Source organism: Aulostomus chinensis, chromosome 13 (genome assembly GCF_037954235.1).
Source record: "Aulostomus chinensis isolate RoL2024-O1b breed Wild chromosome 13, RoL_Achi_v1.0, whole genome shotgun sequence".
In the NCBI taxonomy this organism is placed as follows: Eukaryota; Metazoa; Chordata; class Actinopteri; order Syngnathiformes; family Aulostomidae; genus Aulostomus; species Aulostomus chinensis.
The window spans coordinates 14,871,027-14,894,983 of NC_141332.1; the positions used below are offsets into that span (position 1 = coordinate 14,871,027).

The 23,957-nt window shown below is 40.4% G+C and overlaps 1 long non-coding RNA gene across 1 annotated transcript; it reads right to left on the reverse strand.

The window, feature by feature from the left end:
• Window positions 1-518: 518 nt before the first annotated feature.
• Window positions 519-9,046, reverse strand: LOC147251049 (uncharacterized). The gene is made up of 3 exons (XR_015119039.1): window positions 8,870-9,046; window positions 3,332-3,492; window positions 519-1,362 (listed from the first exon to the last, which is right to left on the reverse strand). It is a non-coding gene; the product is annotated as an uncharacterized LOC147251049 (long non-coding RNA).
• Between the last annotated feature and the right edge of the window lie 14,911 nt (window positions 9,047-23,957).

The following is a 23,957-nucleotide window of genomic DNA, read 5'->3' on the forward strand; positions in this document are numbered from 1 at the left end:
ATCACAGTATTTATTTATTTTTTTAGCTGAGCTGAATTTTTAACATAAAGAAACCGAGCGATCGAGCGATGAATAAAAGTATGCATATAAATAAACTGACTGGGACCTGGCTAACATGGTTTTTGTTGATATGTAGAGATAAAATGTGACAGGAGTATAGGAGCATCTATATCAGCACACACTCAAGGTTCCTGCAAGAGGCATGAGGAAGTGGTATTGATCCTGTTTTCTGTACAGTCAGAGGAGGACTCGTGTGGATGAAATTAAGAAGATTCGTTGAATTTATTCACTTCTTAATCTCAACTGAAAGACCCACTGGCCAAGAGATGCAGGAATTATGTCATTCAGTCTGTACTGAAGCTACAATAAAAATCTGACATGTAAGGTAGTAAATGTGTTCATCCAAAGGAGCTACATATGTTAATACATTTATATTTATTGATTTGTGGGGACATTTTTGCATTAGAGACCACATGTTTGTGCATGTGCAAGTATCAAATGATATGAAATTTGTAACGACGAAAGAATAAATTCATGTCTGCTTGTTTGCACAGAGGATGTACTGATCCAACTCTGAATGTGACACCCGTGGCTGGACCCCACCCCTGCCTCCAATAAATCTGAACTATCAAATTTAAACTGAGCACCTATAACTTTGCACTTAATACCCCAACCAAGACTCCCGCAGTCAAAGCGCGTTTCTTATCCATCTATCAGTAAATGAGTTTTAACTTAGTCAGAGTGCCGCGGGTGCCTCTCCTCTCGCCACCGCTCTCTCTTCAAAGGAAGGTGGACAGTCATTGCTCCTTATTCTTATTTGATTCTATCAGTTTAGCCCAGCTCACCTCTCCTATTGCTGGATGGACACTATTACCCAGATAACGCGACATTTAGGTGGCAGCCTTTGATGTACTGCCGTTGGACGGGTAAATCTTAACTTTCGTAGATTTATATGATGTTGGGGAAGGGTACATCTTTGCTTGTCATCAAAACTGATTGAGCGAAGAGCAAAAAGCAGCTGATATACTGAAAACAAGCACATTTTAGATGGGACAAAAATAATTTGATGAAGATCATAGTTTACTTGTATGGATTCTTATTCTAAGAGAACAACAAGACAATTCAAAGTGCATTTGACAAAATAAAGAAAGAAAGAAAAAAAAACAGTCAGCAGAATTGCAAGTTTGCTAAATATTCAGTTTGGCTCCCCACATTTGTAGATAAGACACAAACAGAAGAGTTAAAGATGCTTCGATGTGAAGTATCAGGAGTGCAGGAAACATTTGCAGGGTTCTATCAGTATTGTACTCAGCTGGTGTTTTGTTTGGGGCCTGTAGAGTCCAAGTGTTTGCAGAGATTCTCCTAAAGAGCAGAGGAAACAAAAGATGGGGAAACAGTTATTAGTGCAGAGAAGTTATCTTCTTAGAGCAGCATGCTGTTTGAGAGGGAGCGCGCGCACACAGACACACAGACACACAGACACACACACACACACAGACACACACACACACACACAAGAGAAATAAAAATACACTGCAATGCCGCATAGCACCAAAAACTATGCTGGGTATCCTCGAGTAAAAAAGTAACATGCAAGGTCACGAATGTTCCCGCACACAGGCACCGAGGAGAGACTATCAGGGGGAGTTTGTCATTGGTGACACCTAGAAACAACAGTTCCCCCGGGAGGTATGTTTGACACCATGTCAGCGCCATTATCTGCAATGAAGCAGAGAGCCTCCTTTTTACAGTCTTCACACAGTCACAACTCTGAGCGTTTGTCTCCTACTGGGAAGTTTATTTTTGTTAATAATGCAATTTTATTCTAGTTCATCAGACGTACCATGATGGTTACTCCTTGGTGTGTTGTCCCACTGAGTAATGTTTATTTATGGAGTGCTTTATTTAAAGTAAAACAACAAAGGACATAAGAGAGGAGGGAGATTCTGGGCTTCGATGAAGGATGGCTTTGTGCATGGCTTATTTCTGTTTGGTTGAAATGAACCTTGCAGTGTTTACTCAGTTTTGAAAATACTGACAATAGCACCAGATATCCACCCTGAGACAGACTAAAAAGACCAATATATACACATGTCAAATTAAACTGTTGTGTTGCGTGTCAATGCAGTCTGGGACCACTAGGAATTGAAAATTGGAAAAGACACTTAGCTTCTAGTATTGGCAATCATTTCTCCCATCATGTAAGAGGATTTCCTAGTGGTCTGTGCCTTTAATCAATTGTGATAGAAGAAAACCGGGCGGATTTTATTTGTCTGAGGGTTTGACAAGCTACCAGAGAGCAGAAAAAGGCAAACAAACAGACTAAAATAAGCAGCTCGACTTGCTTTCAAAAATATTTTTTCCTGTTGCGTCTTTAAATTGTTATTGAAGTTACAGGTTATCTGAATCTAAATTGTTTGTGATAAGGCTGTGTGGACCTAAAGTGACGAAAACAAAAAATTATTCAGTGCTATTTCCTACCATCTCCAATCAAGGTGTGAATATTCTCAGGTATAATTGCTTTCCAGCTGGATAAGACACACAAAGCTTTTATACCCACTGCAACAAGGAAGAGCTTCCGTGACTGACCACAGCCAAGCCTCCGAGTGGGAGGAAATAGATTACTTGATCACGTTTTTTCAAAAGAAAATTGGAGCAGAGGAAGCTAACTGCACTCCAGTTCGATAGAGAGCGAATGTAGCAACCCATTGATCCCTTACAGTTTATCATCCCTGAACTCGGACATGTATGTGTGGACAAAGGGACCACGTGTTCTTTGGCATCCTGCCATGCTTAGTTGTATGATGTGTGATGTGATGTGTGACAGTGTGTGCAGACAGTAGTCTGATTTAGTTGCCAATAATCTAGATGAAAAATGGATCTTAGGAATGAATATGTGAAAGGCAGTTGTGGAATTAGAGTTTTATGTACTGGTGGGGCCCACAGGGGGCCACGAGTACTTCAAGGGAGTGCTGGGTTGTCAGGTCAGTAAATGAATATCTAAATGTATGCAAATTGTGTGACTACCCAATGATATGTTATGGTCAAATGTGATCAAAATTGGCACAAATGAGTGGAACGTGCCCAGTTTGGCAATGCTGAAGCTAATGGGTTTTTAAAAAAATGCTCATTATTGCTCATTTTATGCACCTCAACTGTAACAAATTCTTTTTTTTTTTGAGTTGGGGGGGGGTCACTCAGATGGATGGTAAATGGACTCAATTTTATACAGCGCTTTTCTACCATAGCGGCACTCAAAGCGCTTTACAGTGTCATCTCATTCACCCACTCACACACACTGATGGTGGAGGCTGCCATGCAAGGCACCAACCTAGTCATCAGGAGCAATTATAGGTTCAGTATCTTGCTCAAGGACACTTCGACATGGTCATGGAGGATCGAACCAGCGACCCTTCGGTTGCGAGACGGCCACTCTACCCCTGAGTCATGCTGCCCACATCGGATGGATGGAACACTTGTCCATCTCAGACCCTGTGGAAAGAAACATGATCTGGAATCTGGCTCAATATCATTGAAGGAATGCTTCAAAAATCTTCCTTCACATCTTAAACCTGCCGTATATTTATGAATCCTGTCAGTCTGAATCACCTGCACTCACTGTTGAACAGACGGGTCATTGCCTCAAACATCTGAGATTGACAAGGATTGACTGATAATTAAAAAGGCTTTTCTTGCTCTGTCCCTCAGCATTTCTCCAAATGTCTTTCCTTCACTTTCTGTGGCACGGGTCAGAATAATCCCCAAAGTGGGTGCCTGCCTCGTACAGTCAATCTAAAAGACAAATTCTTGGCATGCCTGATGAAAAATGTATTAATATTCCAGAAGGAGACTTTTAAAATTCTACTGGCAGTTTCTCAAAGTTCAAGTGCAGCCTGACACACTGTTTGATTTTGCAAGACAAGTGAAATAAAAGAACACTATGCCCATAAATACAAATATAACTTTACATAAACGGCACTTGAACTGTTCAAAAGGCTGCAATAGAAGGTTATCAAGCTGAGCCCAAACTATTTTTAGTTATTCAGATAAATATGAAATTTAAATCACCAAAGAGAAGATAAATGTGGAGGAGAGAGGATAAACATGATGCTTCCATGGAAACCAGAATAAAACATAAACTATACAGCAAATGCTTGATTTACATTCCTAATTTGGCTGGGAAAATAAATTCAAATAAAACTTGCCAGCGAACTGTTGTCAAAAACTTCGTAGATTTTGCTCTGCTCCTAGTGGCCAAAGTGAAATTGCTCCTCTACATTTCTCAAGGCTTTAAAAATAGACTTAAAAACATTTATTTATGGAAGGCTTTTTACCGTATCCCCCCCAAAACTGTTAAGTTTCGAAAAACACAACAGTGACAGGTTCCTTTGGAACTTATAATTTTGGTTTGTTCCTTTAAATCTGTGTAATCTGATGAAATGTTCGAATGAAAATAAAACCGTAGATAAAACTCTCAGACCTGATGGTGAATGGAAACAACGATTTTATTATATAATTATATTGCAGCCTGGTTACATTTCGGGTGCTGCTGACAAGACTGTATCTCGTTTAATTAACCTAGAAAACAACAGTGTCAATATTTATTGATAAGTTATTTTCAGCAGCCTAATATTGCTCCCATGAAGGAGCATATGATCCCTCGAAATACATAAAAGTTGGCATATAAATCATTAGAATTAGACACGTTTGAGTGGTCAACAACAATATTCTCTTCAGCCCCATTAAGCATTGATATATTTTCTCACAGTATTGCCTTCTACGTTCCATTTGATCTCACCCATTTCCTCTGAATTCTTTTCAGTCTGCACATCCAGCCTGTCATACTTCTTTTTCTTAATTTACTTTATATGTCCTCTTAGGCTCTTTTTCTGTCTTTGTTGGAGTTTCTCACTTTTTTCCCCTCCCCAGAACATACAACCCAAACTTACTGTATTCTGACTGGAAGTTTCCTCTCTCTTCAATTCTCCTAAAGCTTTAAAAATGCTGAAGTGCCTCTCCAGTACAGTCACTGGACTTTTTCATCGGCTGACTTTTATTGCTCTTTCTGCCCGGTGTCTCAGTTGCTCCCTCTCGAGACTCATCATGGCTCACGAGTCTCAGAGCATCTATCTGATCTCTGTTGCTGGGTGTGACACAGATTGTTTTGGACAGGCACAGCATGACTTGTCTTTGCCAGAGTTTCTCGTGCCCGGTGATGATTCAGAAAGATATAGCTGAAAACATTAAGGTACATAGAAAAAGGAGAAAAAAATGGCCTGTTAACTGTCTCTCTCTCTCCCGGCTCGACAGCAGGAGTCGGTCAGGTTTATACACACAAACAGCATCGGAAGTGACAAACTTCAGTGCTACAACTATGCTGCTGCTCTAAACATTTTCAATGTAAAACTAATATTCAGGCTTTTTTGAAATTGGGTATATATTGTTCTGAATATCACGATGACAGACCTCCTACCGAAAACAGTTTACACCGACCAAAGTGCTGTGCATCGTGCAGTTAAATGAATAAACGAAAACGAAATAATGTAAGAGAACAGAAATTAAAATAAGAGGACAGAGAATTCACAAACATCTAAAAAAGCAGTCGCAGTATGAACGACGGGAGGTAAGATAGTGAGGTGGGGGAGAATGCCAGGGTGTAGAGGTGGTTTTAAGCTATGATTTAAAGGTAGAGATGGAGGGGGCGTTGCTTAATTGTAAAGGGGGCTGGTTCCACAAGCGTGGAGTCGCAACAGCAGGTCGATCGGGGGTTATGGAGAAGGCCCTTCTCGCAAGATCTCAGGGATCTGTGGGCTGAATGTGGGTTCAAAACCCAAAAAGCACTTCGTTAGAGGAAGATCATAGTTTGGATTATATACGTAGTATTTAAAAAAAGAGGGCAGTTCACGTCTTGCCTGTGGTTCCGATGATGTGGGTTTGTGCATTACTTCTCCTTTCCAAGTTGAGTGAATGAAAACAGCCTGAGTGGGAACATGAAGCCTCCTTTGGAGAAAATGTGTTCATTCAAACACTAAAACACTGACTGACAACTGATTATCCCAGTTCCCCATTAAGATTGTTCTCTCCCTGCAGAATGAGCGTAATCTACATCATGCAGCCAGTCCGTATTGGCTGTCTGTAAGCCACTGACAGTCTTCCAGCATTAGAAATGAACAGACAACACCTTCTTGCAAAAAACAAACAAACTTGTCAAATAATAAAAAAAAAAAATTCAGGATGCTTCTAATTTGAATCCCATGATTCTTTGTACCAAGAAATAACAATCCGGACATTTTTGATTATCTCTGCAGCTATGGCACGTTGTGTTTCCAAACGCAGCCTTCTCATCTGAGTTAAAAAAAACTACAATATTAGAATTATGTTCTCTCTGTATTTCAAAGCTTCAGCAAGTAACGGTCAATGAGGTTAATCATCGCTGTAATAAAGCCAATTTGATGCCCAATGGACAGGAAAAGTCAATATTTTTAAAACAAAGTTTGTGTGCAGAACGGAAAGTAACATTGCATAATTATAAAGGAAATTATTGTGAATAATATTATGGTTGTCGTGATATTTCCAAGTCGGAATAAAAAATATTCAGGGACTTCCCATACTCAGCAATTCCATTAGAAGAGAAAAAAAAGTTAGTTGTTTGTTGTGAGTGTAATATCCCTAATTTAATTACGTCTGCTCTGATTTCTTTTTTCTCGCTGTAAAACCTGTTGGTTTAGAAAAAGAAGATAAACGATTGACAGAATTAAAGTGAGAAGAAGAAAGAACTGTGAACAGTGGAGTCTAGTAGGATTTGTTTTGCACTATGAATATCGTGTGTATTAGGAAGTTCTGAAGCCGTGATAAACTCCATATTCCCTTATCACATATTCGCAGGTTGTGAAATCTAATCCCCACCTTGTGTTACCGCAGCAGCCACCCATACAGACTCCCTCCTCTCACCCTCATCTCTTTGTACAGAAAATCAAATGAATCACCATAAAAGGAGGAATGAGAAAAAAGGAGGAAAACAAATGAAACATGGCCTGCAGCTTATCACCATCTACTGACTTCAACACAACACAAGAACAGAAAAAGACACAACATGTTAGAGAATCCATCTGATAGTGAGGCAACTGTCAAAACATTGATAAAACACAGGTGGATATAGGAGCTCTAGTTCAAATATGGTCTAAGAGCAATAAATTACAACTGGCTCTATTTTTGCCTATTTTCAGATGTACATGATATGGGATTCAAAGCTCGAACTGCATTCAAATTCAAGGAAGGCAACAGTTTAAACCTGAGCGGCAGTTGGAGGAGGAAAGGAGGCTTAAAACCAGGGAGTCCCGCCTCTAAAATCAGCAGTTCTCAAAAGTGGCAGGTGCTGTTACTGAAATGAAATAATAAATCAAACCACAAATGCAGAGCTAGTAATAAATGAAGGATAGAAAAGCAAAGATCTGACAATCTGCTGGTCTGTCTGTCTGTCTGCTGATGCTTTGACCTTATTTGAGGCCTCAGTTGGTGGAGCAGATTTACTGAGCAGGTGGGAAAAAAAAAAAACTTAGTATGGGAAGAATAAAATATCCTGAAAAATTACCACTGAGCTATCCTTGAGCAGTGCAGTTTAATGTGGCCTTGTCAACAGTTTCAGACATAGATCTGTCTCAAAGAGACACTTCACTCTGGTGTTACTGAGCTCGTCAAGGTCAACGTCAAACACACCAAGCGGATCTATTGGCAGTGTAAAAGTGAGTATTAATAGATTTGGACTGAGGCTGAAATGTTTATTGAAATAGAGAATGTTCCCCATGTCCAAATTTAGATTTAAAAAAAAAAATCTCTTTACCATTTAGAAACTCCAAGTCTGATGATGCAAGGTTACATTAAGTGTTTTGTGTGTGTGTGTGTGTGTGAGTGTGTTTGTAATCTGTCTGTGCCCATGAATGAAAAGCACAAAGGTGGAATCTTCTGATCTGTGCAAAAGGTCAAAGATAAATAACATAAATCCAATATGAACTGGATGATTTGAGAGTGTCAAAGTGCAACAGAAGCTAGACTAAGTAGCCACAAACAGAAGGCCAGAACAATGTAAACAGGGTTTCTTTCATAGGATTGAGGTTTAGCATGACATCTTATTTGGGTTCTGAGAGAAAAATGATTAATCCCATTCCACCAGCCAGTGCCAATGTTTCAGAGCACATTATCTAATGTATCCATATTGAGAAGAAAAGAAAAATACACTGTGAGCAAGATACAAAATGTTCTCTTTTCATTTGTTGGCTGGCTGGTGCTGTTTCCAAAACACACCTTAACATTTTATTCGATGGCAAAGTTGTTTTTTTTTTTGGGGGGGGGGGGGGGTATAAATAGCAACTGAACAAAAAGAAGTCCAATTCAAGAGTAAAGTTAATTTAGTTCAGGCAGCCTTTCACCTCCTACCAGCCCTCGTGCGTGATTATCGGTGGGGCGGTGGAACACACACACACACTTGCGTGGAGTTCACCTGCGTGACGAGCAAATGGCTGCGGATTGGGCTCATCTTTGGTGACGCCACGGTCAACTCTTCAGCAGGAGTGAGTTTCTGTCCGACCGGACCGGATGTCCTCCAGCCGGGGTTCGAAGCTAAGTCTTCTGTTCCTGTGTCTCTTTCTGTCACTGTCGCTGGTTTGCCTCTTTCAGCTGCTACCTCACAAACTCGGATTCACGAAGATTCATTGTGTACTTAACCCCCTAGTTTCTGCCATTCGTATCTATTTACTGTTACTGCCATGTCAAATGTGTGTGAGAACTGCTCCAAGGTTTAGTTGAAACCCCCTGAACGAAGCCATTTTACAAAAGTTAAAAGTAGCTTCTCGAGACAATGGTTAAATCTTACCGGAGATGAGAACAGTCCTGCCTGAAATGGCCTCCTTTTGCAGCCCAGCAGGAACCGTAACTGTCAGGTAGTGACTCCTGCTCTTATTGATTGGTAAAGGTTTGTTCTGGAATATTCCACTAGATTCCAGAAGTACTGTTTGTTCATTTGCTGCCTGATCTGACAGGGCTTGGCACAGTGGAGAGCCTTGATATTGATGTTCTGAAGTCACGGCTGACCAGTCCAAGACGCATCTGTGAAATAATCCTGCTGTTTATTCAGGGATCTTTTCTTAGTAAAAAAAAAAAGAGGGGGAAAAAAAAAACCTCTTTAGCACATATTTGGATACATTTGTTAAATACATTTTTTTTTAAATTCTGAGAAAGAGACCATTTTTGGTGAATATAAGAAGTCTTTTGATGTGAGAGGAAACAAAAGCATTGCGTTTGATACTTTTGAGTGTAATTTCAAAGAACAGAGATATCAGTGGACACTGAGGCTTTATTTTCAGCCTTCAGTGCTCTGATCATTTTTCCATTGTTTTTTTTTATAGCTTTGCATCACATACACTCATTCAGTATTAGTGGACTACATAGCTGGCAGCACAATTGAAGTTTGCAGTTCTAGCATATTTAACATTTTTAGAGCAGTAGGTCATCTTTTGAATTCTCCAGTGCCCAGTAGTTCTGCTGCCAGGAAACCCACAAGAGAGAAGCTGAAATAAGAAAAGGCCAGAGAACAAGATGGCGGGACAAAGTGATAATGGATGCACAAGTTGTTGCAAGAACATGTGAGAGAGAGAGAGAGAGAGAGAGAGAATGCGGGTTTGACAAACAATCCGCACACACTCAGTAAAAAGAGTGTTGCTTGCACATGTGGCAGAAATTCTCCTGCACGATATTTTATAGCTGCAACGTGGCATCCATCTATGCTTTCGTTAATCTACAGAACCATAGAGTCAGAGGCAGCAGCGGGGGCTAAAACGGGAGGGGAAAATTATAGTGGGAGTGTAATGGAGTGACGGTGAAAGAGATTATGTGCTTTCCATGCAGCTAATTATGTTTCTCTCTGTCCAGCCTGTGACTCGTAATAAATTGAGCTCTGCCACCTTTTAAGGATGTTGCAGTCCCATAAATGTGTCTGGGAACAGAAAAAGAGTGAGGGGGACAAAAAGGTTTTTAGAGGACCTTGAGTGCAGAATCACAGGTGTATACCATGCAGAGCTTTTTATGGAACACCGGCAGACATTTTTATTGATTGGTCATCGACTGGAACGGACAGCGGGGCTGCCGCCGTGTCAAAATCCAAGTTTTTTTACGTGTCACTTTTCATATGATGGGTGTAAACGGGATTTCTGCAAAAGATTTACAGTAAAACGATTAACACGGAAAGATGAGAAAATGATCAGTGGAGACTTAGAATGAATCTTCCAGCAATTTTTCAGTTCTGAGACTGATTCATTCAAGTTTCTCCGTCTCTCACCTTCCCCTCTGAGCGAAGCTTAGACATTCAGAGGAGGTGTGATTGAAGTGAGACGTCGCCTTAAATTTATTTTGATCACACAACTGAAGTTGAGCACAAAGAAAAAGAATAAGATGTCAAGAAGACAGAAATCAGACAAATTCAGGGGCACAATGATACACCCTCCGTGTAGCTTTGTGTTTTCAGTTACAGTAAGAGCAGTAAAGAGAACTATTAACTGTGCAAGTTTTTAGAGTAGAACTTGTTCCCCTCCACACACACATACACACACACACACACACACACACACACACACACACACATGCTCCCTTGACTCCTAACCAAACATGTATTTATATTTGCTGTTGAACAGAGATGAGGCGATAATTAATGAGGGCTGTAATACTTTTCACTTACAGCAGCATGCTCTGTTCCCTCCATCATCCAGCGTTGAGCTAATGAAGCGAGAGTTAGAGAGAGCTGCCATTGATTTGCAGACACCTCTGGATTAAATCTGCCCGACGGATGACGTATCCATAATGATCCTTTCGGATATGTGCAGCGTTTCCATAGAAGTTAAGCCATTTTATGTTAAAGACATTGATGTGTTGCACGTTTCTTGCATGTGCAAAATCCTTGCTTCTTTAAATGTGTTCTGATTTGTCAGTGCGACATCTGAAATGGACATGATATTTTCCCTTGTTGCACCAAATGGCCTCAAAACTAGAAAGATTCAGTAGTGTTTCCCATCCTTTAAATCTAGAGATAGAATCCGTAGTTATAAACTCATAAGATTAACGCTATAAAAGCTGTAAAAACGATGAACATCTGTTAAAATACATCTCAGTGCTCGCAGTACATGCTTTGAAACGTTCAAGTCTTTATTGTTATGTTGGCCATATCTGCCTGAAAATGTCGTGTGTTTTTTTTTTTTCCTGGCCGACGCTTCACCCCTCCACCGAGTTTTGTGAAAAGCAGCTTTGTACTTTTTGCATAATCCTGCTGAGAGACAGCGAAACAAACAGCAGGGGTCGACATTAATGCTCGTCCACTGGTTCAGGACAGTGTTTTGGTTTCTTTTTTCTGTCCTTTTTTTTTCTTGCATGGCAAATGAGGGAGAAATGCACTCACCCCATTAACAAAATACAGTGTGTCTTATTATGTTCCACTAATTATGACCAATCGGGAATCAATCCAAGCATTCTGCAGAGTAGGAACTGCTCGCTCGCTCGCCGCTAATGGTCTGTGGCAATCTGTGGGGGTAACCCAATGTGGCTGACCAGTGCGTGACATTAGCGTGCTAAGCTGCGTTCTCAACCCCCGGGTGGGCTGTGAGAGCCATTTAAAGTTGAACATCACTTTTTGCGAGGGAAATGATCTTTTTAGTAAAGTAAAAATATGATGGAAATTCTGTTAATGGAAAAATATTGAATATTTATTTTCCACTTGTTGAAGTTCCTTGTTTGCTTTGGTAACTTATTGAATGAGTAGTTTTAACCTAATTTATTTACAGGCCAGACTCTACTTTTGTTGAGAATGTGTAGCTCTTATGGTTTTAGGATGGCACACCCAAATACTTAGAAAGAATCTGATTGCTTTTCTTGTTCATTATTTATGGGGTGATGTAGTTGGCTTTTCGTTATTATGGCTCAAATATAGATTAGGGTTCGCCAAAAATAATTTGGGGTCTTTATCATGGGCACTGGCTGAGAACATTGCCTAACCTCCGTTAAAAGCTTAATCTTTATGGAAACATCTCACAATTCTAAATAAATGGATGTAAATGCTCTTAGAGGTCAATCATCAATACTAAATACCAGGATTCGCAGTGATAATTCATAGAGCTCATATTGAAACACTTAAAAAAAAAAGAAGTGTATCACGACTCAGGTTCAGATGAAAAGGTCACGAAGGCTTCAAGTGTAAATAAGAAGATTGCTCATATTAATCTTCAATAAATAGTTTAAAATTAAGTTTACTAATACGCCTCTGTGTGACATTTCACTGAGTGGTAACAATAACACAATCAGTCAACCTAAACATTAGATCATTGTAGCCAGACAATTGACCTTTGTGCCTTGGGAGCTGAAAGGTCAATTTTAGGATGAGCGTGAAAAAGTTGATCTTGAGCTCTGAACCAAACCTGACTGACTGGGGTGAAAAACAGAACCTCCTTGTCAGAAGTAACAACATGAATATTTCATAATCCCTGTGGAGAAATTTGGCTCATTGTCTCTTCATCACTCAACAGCTCAGAGTGAGGCGGAGGAGACAGGAACATTAATATGGGGAATACACTCTCTGTTTCATTCTATTCTTGTCGTGAACACACCGAGAATCTGTTTAAATATCTTATACAGGAGGGCGGTATACAATCAGTTATGCATCGACTAAACTTGATAATCCCTCCATATCAATGAGACGGTAGTGAAGTGTGCTTTTGATTGCAAATATCCGATTAAGGTTGATTCCTTTTACATCTTCAGAGGTTTTGGTTTTCTTCCGTAGACTGCACAGGAATTACTTTCCCCTGTTTCACCTCCCACGTGAGTCAAACATCCAGCACTCACACATGAATTCAAATCACATCTGGCCAGATGCCAACACATATCAATGATATCAGAGCACACTTGCACAAAACAATCAGGACTGGTACCCACCCCACCCATTTGGGAAAGAGGAAGCTGGTAACCATAACAATCCATTCTTTTTCTATGCTTTCTTTTTAAGATTGTATTTCTCTTTCAGAATCTCTCCATCCATCTGCCAAAATCCTATTTTCATGACAAACAATAAGACACACGTTCAAGCCATCACTTCTCCCCGTAGCTGCCACAGAACAAGGTAACAGAAGGAAATGGGGGGGGGGGGGGGGGGGCGAAAATGAAACCGTTTAAATCACCCGACAATTTGAGGGAGTGTACCTGTGTGTGTGTGTGTGTGTGTGTGTGTGTGAGGGAGAACATGTGTGTATGATGAGTTGGTGTGTATTCTTTAGGTGTTATGTAGTGTTAGCCTTTTATATGTTTTAATGACTATCACCTGACTGAAGTCTACTGAGAGGGTGTGACTTTGCTCCCAGTTACTTTAGTGTGTGACTCTTTGTTCTCTTGTTTTTGATCCTCACCATATAAAATTCTTGAAAGCCTCCAGGGAATTTCTTAGCATTTAGCAGAAATGTTCACGCAGCTTTACTGACCGAATCTACAACAGTCACCTTAATACTCTGGTGTTCTGCTGTGTGTCGGTTCGGAACTGAATCGACCTGCGATGTGACGTCATCCAGGGTTGAAGGTTATGCAGCCAACATCAGGATTTTAGTCATTTCTCCATCCAGCCCCCCTGGCTTGTTGGGTTATCCTGTAAGCTCATGCTAGTCTGATAAATCTAAAGATACAGAGGCTACGTTAATGGTTTGGTGAAGGTTGAGGTTTGATAAATATACAAACACTTATTACATTTTTTAAATGCACCAGAATCATGTGGGCAACATGGGTGTGTGATCTGAATGATGATTCTGCTGTCTGATTGACTGTAAAAATCTAACTGGGGAGATAATCATGAAATATCAATTAAATCCTGATTAGGTACTCACTTGGTCTTTAGTAAATACACACAGTGGTGTATGACTCATTATTGTTTCCAAAAGTCAAATTCTTTCAATCAGATAATATATTCAAGGTGGACAATTTGCAAACCACTCTGAGCTTCTTCAAAAGGTACAGGAATTTAACAGTATTCCCTTCCCCATATAATTGTGGGCAAGAAAATCCAATTACAAAATCTGTCGATGAGAAATAATGAATATTTAATTGGGTTATGTAAATTTTTCCTGTTAAGTGGCCAGGGACAAACCCACACACACTAACCATTTCACTTCAAGACTTTCATTTTCCATATCCTACAATCTGAATCCATCATTTCCTTCCTGTTGCTTCTTTGATAGCACTGCTAATGTTGCTTAATGAGATTTGTTGACAAAGGAACGGGGCCCTGTTCTGTTCTCAACATATTGAATTAGCTGTCTGAGGAGGGCGGAGGCGAGAGAAAAAACCTAGGAGATGGATGACCTCCCCCGGTCACTGCTGGCACACAGAAAACTTAAGAGAATCTCTCCACGACTCTCACTCACATTGTCTGGTCTGCCTCCCCTTCTTTCAACATTAATGTGGTTGCTATATACTGCTTGCAGACCTAATGCAGCATGAAAATAGAAGCATGAGAGAAGGATGTGGTGTGTGTGTGTGTGTGTGTGTGTGTGTGTGTGTGTGTGTCCTGTAGACAAGCTAAAGGAAGTTGACACGAGAACGAGCCAGAGACGAATGAATATGAGAGTGATACAGTGGAAGATCCCCCAGAAATCACACCATAACCGTTTTAATAGATATTTCAAAGATGTAAAAAAACAAAACAAAACAAAACCTGACATTGCTTCTGATATCATAAATCATTTTACAATTGCAATATAAGTATTGTAGTATAAGTTATTTTTATTTTTCAGCCCTAATTTGTTATGAGAATCTGGGCTTGCAAGTGATTATCACGAGTAGCTCCCTAAAAGTTGAATTTTGGTACATATGTATGGACCCGTTTGCTCAGCTGGACGCCGCAGCGCTGATTACTGACAACTACCAGTGTGAAAACACCCAACACAAAAGAGATGACACAAGAGGAGGGTGACAGTTTAGAGAGAGTTGTGGGGTTCGTCACTGAACTGTCCTGACATGACAACACTTGTATATTGCTGGGATCCGGAGAATAAAAGGTTGTGTGTGCATGTGTTTGTGTGCGTGCATAATTAGTAATACTAATATAAACAAAGGCCTTGGCGACTTTGACTTGTGAACAAAGAACATTAAGCTTGTGTATGCTAGATGGACTTGTTATCACTTGTTATCAGGCTGATAGAGAACTCGTCTTTTTCTTCCTCTTGGTTCTCTCACTCTTCTTGCTCTTTGATTTCTTTTAAACGCAACGTGGGCTCTACAGTCTGCTTGCTTGTCTCCCGTCACAATGAATGAGGTCATATTAAGGTATGTGAGAGGGTGTTTTGTTGGAGGAGATTGGGGAGATTATTTTTTTAATATAATCAGACACAAGGTAAAATGAAGAGGCAGAAGAAAATGAGGGGAGCAGCTCAGACATGTGTCGCTTGGATAAAAGTAATCAGGGACGGATGGGGGAGGAATGATGCTGAATACATAGGGACAGATCAAGGCGATATATAGGTCACAAAGGGTCAATGGCCTTGAAGTGCCTAAGCCAGTCAGGTCTGTCAGCAGGAAGGATGACATATACTAGTCAAATGCTGGGTGATGGGGAGAGAGGACCTGCTGCAGAATGGTTAAAAATGAAACCACACAATAGACTGTTGTCAAATCAGAATAATAACAGCTGGCAATTTATTGAGAGTTATTTGAGAGAGCCGTCTCACTGCAATGAGAGTGGTGTTCCCCTGAATTCACAAAAGTGGTGAACAGTGTAATTAGGAGACTGATGCAGAGCTCAGCTAAAATAAAGCTTTTGCACAGTTCAAGTGGAAATGGTATGAAATTGCTCCGCTTTCTGTAGGTGGCGTGTTATCAAACAGCGTTACATTAAAGCAACATATTAAGAGAACCTGTGTTGGAATCTGATTTAAGAATAGGAAATAGATGAAGACTACAATTTGAGGATGCAATTTCTGAAGAAATTGCAGGGGGATTGCAGGATTCTAAAATAAAAAAGTTGATGGTAAAACTTTATTGCTTGCTGGCAAATGAAAAGACTGATGTATTATGACCCACGGTTTGACTGACATACTGTATCAACCACAGAGCCTCCAAGTGAGCTCCTGATTGACTCTCCTTTTTTTTTTTTTTTTTTTTTAGAAAATGAACTCTCAAGGTGGAGAATAATGTGTGATTGAGGTGGAAAGAGTCTTTGGGCAGAACATATCAGGTAAATGAGATCAGCAGCAATGTGTTAATTCATGGTGTAGAGTGGTACCTTCATTGAGATGAACATGAGAGGCAGGACGGCTCATTACTCCAAGTTCAAATAGAAGTTAGATTGACAGGAATGTCAGTCGAGTGTTCAGAAAAGGGAGGATTAACTGGCAATTAGAGGTTGCCATGGTGATGCTAACTGCTTTGTTTCTACTGCATTAGAAATGAGCTGTGTGTTATAACTCACTATTCACAAAGTATTCCATTATTGTGAGCTCTGGCTAATTACTCAGACCATAACTACAATGTAAATGGTCTCTGTGTTTTGATAACTTAATGTGAGATGCAGCGGGAAGCAAGAGTTTGACAGAACTGTAAACCAAGTCAGGGATTATAAACAAGTAGGTGTGCGAAATGGTTTTAAGGCATCTCATGGAGGCAAAGAACCTTAGGCTTCTCAGTTCTAAATCCATCTTCTGTAACCGTAGCAACATTAAAGGGCACCGCTTTAAGGCTCCATAATTGTTCGCAGGAAGCAAAGCTAAGTTTACACTCTGCATCATCTGGATGTATCAAAACCAGCAGCTAATTTGAACCTTTCTGTCAATGAACTTATGCTCTATAAAACAACTTGTTTGGCATATTGCTTGTTTGAAAAATTACCTATAAGGTAGTATGGCAACTCAGTTAATTAAAACTGCGCTATTAAGTCATTGCCTGTCTGCATACTCATGACATTGTCAGATTTTTTCCAACACAATAGCCATCATAGCACATATACGGCCTGACAATACCAATGTAATACAAGGCAATGAGTTATGAATATGAAGCCATAAGGTTTGCTTACCTCCCTCTGTTGTAATTCATTCTGTGACTCACCGACTTGGTAGTACAGTATGAGGGACTTGTGCAGCTACGGCTGCTGCATGAACCAAAAATAAAAGTTGTGTTCAATGAAATTTGAAAAGGTTACAAAAATAGCATCAAAATTGTGCTCTGTTAAATTCTCTCAAATGTTCTGTTGACTGGCTTGGAGAACTGAAAGTGATCAGATGGGTTCCCTTCACCTTTTCTGTCAGTCCTGATGTGCTTCATGTAGACACATGTGTCTCCTCGGCTAAACTCACCGGGGAGGACATCTCTATCAGCCGGAGGACGGAAGACTTTCATTGAAGGCAAACGCAGAGCTATCCATTTTAAATGCAACCAATTGTGTGTTGTGTTTCTTGAGTGAATTGAATTCTTCTTCTAAAAAAAAGAATACAGCGAAGACGGGAAATGATGTCAGAGAGGGTTAGGATCAAAAGAACATAATTTATGCTGGTTCTCTTTTTGTATGTGAAAAATGTCACAAGGATTGTGGCACCTCTCTTCCGAGATGACATAGGTGAATGCTACTTACTCACTCTGAGCTTTTATCTCAATGAAATGACAACATTGCCCAAACATACAGGTAGAATACTAGAAATCGAAATAAACCCAAGGAGAAGAGACCAAATGGAGGCTCGAGCTTTTCTTACTGAACAGTATCAAACAGATCAAGCTGTCATCAAGCAGCAGACTTCTCTGTCAATCTCTCCATCAGAAATGTGGGAATAAAAGATACAAGTCTCCTTGAAGGATTAAGCATGAGACATTGTAGACAAAAAAAATTCTTTTTTTTTATGCACAGGCACGAACATGAAATGCAGTGTCGTAACAGTAGGTTAAACACAGCTTTGGAGACAGTTGTAACAAGTCAGGTCAAAGGTCATAGGTCAGAATTTATCTTCACACAGAAAAGGTGTTGCTTGATATTACCACCAACCAGAAACCCTACTGTCAGTATCTGACTCTTTATTTTTAGCTTACAGCAGTGTGCCTGGGACAACAGACCTTCAATTATATTATAATGCGAAGTGACACAATTAGGGATGCACCGATTCCCATGCAAGGGACTGGAATTGGCTGGTTTTCAGTGTGCCTGGCTTGATCGATAACTGCCCAGTCTGTATCATGTGTCTCTGATTCTTAATGGTCGCTTGTCACAGCACTCAAAGTACCACCATTATGACCAAAGTTAAAAATACAGAAGCAGTAGTGACTCCATTCAGCGACAGCAGGAGGCAGCGTGTTTTGTTAGAGGGCCACATTGGCTTGGACAATCACACAATCAGAAAGGAAAGTGAAACACACATGCTGGACTATGTTCATGAATTTGAACTTTTTTTTCCAACTGTACTGAACTCTGAGGTTAGAACATCCAGTTTTTGCAAATTGCTGATACAGATCAAGATATGGATATATGGACGCATTGATCACTGATGAAAATCACTGAATTATGGTACAAATATATAAACATATGTAACTGGGTGGTGTCTTTGATATCCATGCTGTCATCCAGCAGGATGGAGAAACGTGACATCACCAGGCTGCTGCTGGAATCACCTTTTAATAGCAGTACGCACTCAGTAGAGGCTCCATGCTTCCACTGACGGGTCTGACTCAGGTGGGTTGACATGGCGGCAGCTAAGCACAGCTGAAACACGCACATGGTTGCTGTGCGTCCAAGATGTGCTATGAGTCGTGTAAGAGGGTCGGGTCAGACTGGCAGTAAGGTCCGACAGCCTCCACTGTCATTTCTGTTGTGGAACTTTTTATTTCTTTAAAGGAGTAAGAATATGTGAATCTTAGTAGGAGTTTCAACGTTATCAGGGTCTCTTTAAAGTTAACAAACCAAAGTTGTGTATGCAAGACACACCAGTTGATCCTAGCAACCTGGCCTTTGTTCATGTAAGTGAACACACTCTTGAGTGTACATGGGCTCTCCTTAAGTCACATGATTTCATGACTCATTTGCTGACTTGAAATGATTTTTACATTTCATTACCTCACCAAAATGTCTTTTCTCCCTCTGTTCTCCGTAGTGGTTGCCTTGACTACGCTATCAGGGAGGTTTAAATTAAGTAAGGTCTTCTGCTGTTGATAAATGAGACGAGGTGCCAAATAAACAGCGTGTGTGTGTGTGTGCGTGTGTCAGTGTATAATGAACGTGATGATTCTTCATCAGTCTGTAGAAAGAGAAAGTTTTCAGAGTGACTTGGCTGATAAGAGTAGAAAAAGTCAATAATGTGGGTTGCAAGTGTGTGTGTGTGTGTGTGTGTGTGTGTGTAATATACTGTAATGATGCAAGTGGCAGGTGCTGAGAGATAGAAGTATTGACCTAAAACACAAACAAACAAACCATTAGTTTTGCTGACTTTGCGCCGTCATTATTTTGATTTATAATTGACAACCCCCTGGTTCAGTGATGGTGGTGGATGTTAATGTCTGCTGTCTATATGAAGGCCCACCTTAAACATCCAGGCCCGCACACAATGAAATTGGGACTCATGTAACATTTCTCTAGTGAATGGTGAATACTGCTGGTGGAAGTTAATAACTGCAACCTGTTGGTGAGTGTTTCTTTTCTCTTGGGGAGGAGCCCAAAAACCCCCAAAAAGTGGTCAACTAAGATTTAGATGTCTTAACATCAAACAAAGAATCTTAACTTTGACGCTGCCAGTGGCATAAATGTCAGCTCACATTTGTGACATCGTGAAGTCACCTTTATTCAAGACAAAAAAATTTTCGTGGGAGAATTAAGTGTTTTTTTTTTTCCCTCTCTACTGTTTATCGATCCTTCTTTAATGGTTTGTTGGTGTCCACCAGTAAGTCTGCAGTCCTCTGTGGGTTTATAGGGGGAGTTTTCTTCTGCTAATTGCACAGCGCCTGGCATGTACATCCAATTTACCTTTAAATGCAATTCATCAACACGCACAGGTGGTTAAGAACAGATTTGCCTGTCAGTGCCAGTTTTATAAGTCCCAAGTATGATTTTTTTTTAACTTTCTCTAGTCACTTTTTGTAAGAACAAATATAAGAGGAAAGTAAGGAAACAATCATGCAGGAGGCCCATTGTTCCCATATAGCAGCAACTGATGTGAAATGAATGTTTCATATATACTTGACCTAATATTTGTGTATAATGTAAGTGATTTGTTGCCATGTTTGATGATCAAATTTGTGTTTAGCAGTCAACTAGAAACAAGACCTCCAGAAGAATATCTTCACGCTTCTCTCTGTTCTTTCTTTTTCTTGTTCTCTCTCCTGGTACCTCATCCCCACATGACTTCACTCCTCTTCTAACTTCCTCATTCAAGGCAAATAGGTGGGAAAACTTCCACTCAGCTATATACTGCACAGCTCTAGTCAAAACACCCCATTCTTTCATACTTATCAGAAATGTGTTGTTGTCGCCCCCCTTCACCACCCTCTCCACTACAGTGAATTCACACAAATCCACTAGCGCACACTCACAAAGCCCTCACCTGATTTGCACTGATGTAGTTCATTTCAGGTTAAATATTTCTCCCGTGTCCTCTTCCCTCTAGCAGGCTAGTCAGTGCTGGTTCCAGTTAAGGAGGAATGCAGTGGCACTAGGATTTTGCTCAATACTGCCTGGAGTCAGGTGTCACTTCTCCCTCTGTGACTGTCACTGGACTCATATAAATCATGTCTTCACTAAACTCTCGAACTTGATGTGGCAGCTGTCTCCACCTGACGCATAAGAATCTCCAATCTGGAAGGAGTTTCTTGACTTTCTGGTCACTTTTAGTCCTCCTGTCAACTTCTCCAGCTCTGAAGAACTGGACTCCATCCTTCCATGTCAGGTTGTCGCTGTTCTCCATGCTGTAGACTGCTGGACCTAGCTGGGAGCGAAGCCTGAGGCCTTGTTAGCTCCACTTGCAGCCAAAATGAGCCACTGAATGCTGCCAGAATGCGCAAATGTGATGGAAGAATCCACTCGTGGCCTAGTTTTCATTACTTTCTTACTGTACATGAGTCTTTTTTTAGCAACATACAGTACAAAGATGATAAATGTGAAGAGAAAAGGGATAGGTGAGGGTGGAGGACTCTCCATCATCAGTAATTCTGTAAATGGTCCAGTTAATCATGCTGCATCTGGAAAAGGCTACAATCCAGACTTTGGAAGTTGAAGGGAGTTTTAGTTTTTGTGTCCAGTCAGCTCATTGTAGCTGAGCCCTGCAAGTTTCCTTTTACAGAAAGAAACTTTGCTCTGGATATCAATGCACACTACTAGAAAAACCCAGTTATAATACAAGAATATTACATGGAATGACTACAGAAACACTGACCTTTTGGTAGATGTACACATTTCCTGTGGTGGGCAGAAATGCATTTAAGTCAGAAAGGAAATTTATTCTGGCCATATACTTAACGATTGAGTGTGGCTAAGATGGCAAATTGGCACTATTCCATTTTCCACATTAAAAATTATTGAATCATAAGATAATTTTGTGTCAGCACAAAGAATGAAGCGCTACTTGATCCATCAAAATAAAATTCCTATGAGGTCAAAGTATTATTTAACCCTTATGATTTGGCAGTTTCCCCTTCTACTGAAAACACATATTCTGATTTGTTGGATGAAAATTTCTTTCTAACCTGGCTGAGGCTCCAAAAATTATTGAACTTTAATTGATTGTAGTTTAACCCTAAAAAACATTGAAACTACTATATCTAATTATATGAATTCTGTTATACATATTTTTAATACGGGCGGCATGGTGGTGCAGTGGTTAGCATTGCTGTCTCACAGCAAGAAGGTTCCGGGTTCCCGGCTCCAGCACAGGATCTTTCTGTGTGAGTCTGCATGTTCTCCCTGTTCATGTGTGGGTTCTCTCTGGTACTCCAGCTTCCTCCCACAGTCCAAAGACATCAAGAGGGGACGAGGCTGATTGATACTCTAAATTGACCGTAGGTGTGACTGTGAATGTGAATGGTTGTCTGTCTTTTGTGTTGGCCCTGTGGGCGACCTGTCCAGGGTGAACCCCACCTCTCGCCCGAAGGCTGCTGGAAAGAGCTCCAGCCCCCCCCCATGACCCTTAACAGAATAAGCGTTAGGGGTGTAAAAAAAAAAAAGTGATTTTGCGATATATCATGATTCCTGGCTGATGACAATAATATTGATTTTTTTGAGCTTCTAATATCGATTATTTAGGAAAATTCATGTATTTGACGCGTTGTGAATTGCACCACTTCCACACCTCCGTAGAGCTGCTTTGCTGTGCAGCGCAGTGCCATTTCTGTAGTAGAGGCAGTCACAGTGGCCGACACAGACTGACATAAATGCCAAACGACATGGTGAACAAAATTACAACGCCTCCACAGTACAAAGCCAACGTTTAGAAGTACTTTGGCTTCCAACTTAAAGGGAGTAATAGCGAGCTTGATAAAGACAATGCCGTCTGCAAGCTTTGCCTCGCTCCCGTGAAATCGTGGGAACAAGACTAATTTACAAGCACACCTAGCAAGACATCCTGCCCAGGTGTTAGCAGAGAAACAGCTGCAGAGGCGTATTAAGCCAAACCAAACTACGCTGGATTAATTTAACTACCATCTAACTCACCTAGTGCTCAGCGTATCACAGAGGCCATGGTGCATTTAGTTTGTAAAGATTTGCGCCTGTATGGTGAGGTTAACAGCGCTGGCTTCAGGTGAATGCTACATATGTTGGAGCCTGGTTACAGGATACTGCAACACATCCACATTACGGAAAAAGCTGTGCCCAAGATGTATGAGGAGCTGAAGACAGCCTTTAAAACATCTCGAAACACAGCACAAAGAGTTGCCCTGATGTGTCATGGATGGACTTCCAGGGCCACCGAGTCGTATGTTACCATAACGTCTCACTACATCTCCGACGATTATTTCCATAAGATCTGTTCAGATCAGTGTTCAGACTGACACAGTAGCATACATTTTTACTTATTTTTGTGCATTGTGAGTAACTCGGTAATTTATCCTTCCTTGTTCTCACTTAAGAGTGGTTACAATGCTGTCAGTATGTTGTAATGGCAACTTTGAGTAGTTTCAGTGAAAAGAAACTCGTGGCACTTTATTTTATGATGGCAGTGTGTAACACTGCATTTTCTTTTTTTTCAGTGAAAATCTGCAAAAACACTAACGATAAATAATAAATAGGTTGTTTTGAAGCAAATAGTTTTGACTCAATTTGTCCTCTGAATGATCAATGTCATCTGATGAACATATACAGCATCTTGATTTTTCATCTCTACTTTTAATTTGGATATTAACTGGGCAGAATATCACATTATATCATGATAATATCGTATCATGACCCAAGTATCGTGATATGTATCGTATTGCAAGATCCTTGCCAATACACACCCCTAATAAGCGTTAGAAAGTGGATGGATGGATATTTTTTAATACAGCAGCTCTGTGAAGATGTGTAATTCAAAATAAGGAATCTGCCGCCTGCCGAATATTTTCCGACCAAGTTGACAATACCGCCGATACTATTAACATTTCATTATTATTAACATTTCTTTCAGGATTTCACTCTGGTGAGGAAGTCACAGAAACCTATGTTTTGGTCCAAAACACTGAACTTGCTCCCTGTTTACAGAACCTGGGATGTGTGGCCTACAAACACCGGGTTTGCATTCAGTGCACAGAACATACAGCTAAAGAGCGAGAGGCTGGTGGACTGTGGTGAGATATTTACTGAATTTCACAAAAAGTGTATTTGATTAGGATCGCTGTCTTCACCTTTAATCGAAGGCGGATGCCCTCAAGGGAAATTAAAATGTCAGAGGTAAAGCTTTGTTGAAATTGACTGGTGAGAGGGAGAAGGGTGTTGAGCAATGTGACAT